The sequence below is a fragment of the Montipora foliosa genome, unplaced genomic scaffold (genome assembly GCF_036669935.1).
Source record: "Montipora foliosa isolate CH-2021 unplaced genomic scaffold, ASM3666993v2 scaffold_420, whole genome shotgun sequence".
Classification (NCBI taxonomy): domain Eukaryota; kingdom Metazoa; phylum Cnidaria; class Anthozoa; order Scleractinia; family Acroporidae; genus Montipora; species Montipora foliosa.
The window spans coordinates 646872-649371 of NW_027179724.1; the positions used below are offsets into that span (position 1 = coordinate 646872).

General features: G+C 40.7%; 1 pseudogene; it reads left to right on the forward strand.

Moving 5' to 3' along the window:
* Window positions 1-737: 737 nt before the first annotated feature.
* The window catches only part of LOC137988545 (zinc finger protein 709-like), a 7279-nt pseudogene continuing 5516 nt past the window's right edge, over window positions 738-2500 (forward strand).

Here is a 2500-nt window from a genome sequence, read left to right on the forward strand (position 1 = left end):
GTCGGTGGCTGGTGGTGGAGTTTCATCCGCCACCAGCCAATAGTAATTCTTGGATTTCACGTGACGTCATCAAAATTAAAAAATAAAGAATTATTTAAAATCCTTTTGAGATTTTAGTTTAGTTAGTTATTAGAGCAGGTGAAGACTTATCGTTTCACAAATTTGCAGTTTCATAGGGTTTTTCGTCTTGTGATAAGGCAAGGTTGAATTTCTAAGCTTTTGCGTGACACGATATCAAAATGGCGGCCGAGGATGTTGTCACGTAGGTTAAAAAAGTGACCTATCTGCTGAGATTTTGCAATCTAACCAGTCTTTGTATGACAATAAATACTCATATAGATGTTTATGAGCCCTCAGAAGACGACTACAGGCTTTTCATAGCAAAACTCGATGACATATGTTTTTGTTAGTTTCCGGCTACCATATTTGTGCTTATCAGAGGAACACAAACATGGCCACTCCATACAAAAAGCCCTATAAATTTGAGTAAAACATTTCTTCGAGTATCTCCCGCACTAAACATCGCACAGACATGAACCTTTGCGAGACTGTTCGAATATTAGTCTTTTTTTATCTCTTTGATTCTTGTCTTTATTTGTTGAATGGTTTTGATGATGGTGTGACAGTGAAAACCGGCAATAAAAGTAGTGAATATGTTTGCCCGGGACAATGAAATTTCCCATACATGACATACTTATCTTCTCCTCTGTCAAATCCGCTGGACAGAATGAGCATTCCTTGATTTAAGCGAAGTGGGTCCCGACAATCGGTCCCGACGTGCTTAGAATTATTTCGATCTGTTGTGAGCAAAAGCTCCCTTACAGAAGGTAAGAATGTTTTTTCTTTGCTGCATTTTAAGTGATAAACCAGTCTCTTGGAAGTTTTCGTATTGTTATAACTTTGTGGGCCTGTCTCCTTCTCAGAAATGATAATGGCTGCTCGTGACCAGCAGCCCATGATGGTTTTCAAATCACTAAATGACCGGCACGATAAACAGTTTTTGGCTAAACTTCAGAATACCCGGCCACAATTGCGTGACATTAAATGCCTGCTCCCGTAGTCCCGCAGTCAATAAATATTTGCATATTGAAACAAAATAGAAATACTTAAGAAGGGTCTCCCGCAGTCCCGCAGTCCCGCAGTAGGTCACGATTGCGTGACATTAAAGTCCCCTCAGGCAATAGGCCTAAGTGCTTGCAAGGCTGCTGCCTAAGAAAATTTTAAAGGGGCCCTCACAGCTAAACGCTGAGAACTTAGGAGCCCAACATATGAAGTGAAAGGTGTTGCTGTGAAAAATTAAGGAGCCCAGAGCTATTCTTTGGGAGCCCCAGGCTACCGGGCTCCTGTTAGGCAACAGCCTTGGCTCGTTTCAGTGATTAGGCCTAAGCACTCTCGTAGAATTTTAGCTTTCATTTTAAGCTTCTGTTAACTACACTTTTTCACGAGATTGTGTGAAGAAGAAAGCACTCGTTTACTGATTAAGCCTAAGCACTCGTTTCAGTGATTAGCCATTTAATATTCATTTTTTTCCACTGCGGAAGTGCGGGACTGCAGGAGCACTAGTTCTATAGCCATTTAATATTCAGTTTTTTCGACTGTGGGACTGCGGGAGTGCGGGACTGCGGGAGCACTAGTTCTATAGCCATTTAATATTAATTTTTCACCACTGCAGGAGTGCATTACTGCAGGAGCAATAGTTCTATAGCCATTTAATATTAATTTTTCGCCACTGCGGGAGTGCGGGACTGCGGGAGCAATAGTTCTATAGCCATTTAAATAAATATTCATTTTTCGCCACTGCGGGAGTGCGGGACTGCAGGAGCAAGCGTTCAATGTCACGCAATCATGGCCGGGTATTCTGAAGTTGCTCCCAGTTTTTAAGTCAAAGCGCTCATTTTCAAAAGTTTAGTATTCTATCAGTAGCTGTTCGTGATCGTAACTGTAGTTTTCAAGCCTTCAAGGAATTAACATGGAAATAAATTTTGTTCTTGTAGGGTATTGTTTATTTGCCTAATTAGTGTTAAGGCTTGATAACCTGAAAGATATTTGAGCCTCGGTCATGGTGTGTGGGGCCACAGGCCGCCCAAGGTCGGAGGGTAAAAAAATATAAGGATTTGTATGAGAATCTTGATAACAAACTGAAAAAGATATTTACACAAAAAAGTTTTCAATAAAAAAGCTGTACTTTATTGTGGTGACTTTCTTCCTTCTTGTGTGGTTATTTGCCTGATTGAATGCAATTTTACTGCCTGAGGTCGCTTGCAGGACTGCTATTGCGTTGATGATGGGTTGAGATAAAAGTTCAATCTTCGTGAATTGATTCTGATGTGGAAATGTGACCGTGGGAACATTTTGTGTAGGAATATTTGACTCAGATTGGTGGCTCCTGAGAATTACTTCTCTAGCCCTGGGAATTTATTATACCGTTGACAACCGAGAAATTGAAAAATGGCTCAAATCTGGAAAAATGGCTCATCTGGAAAATAAGCATACGGAAAGG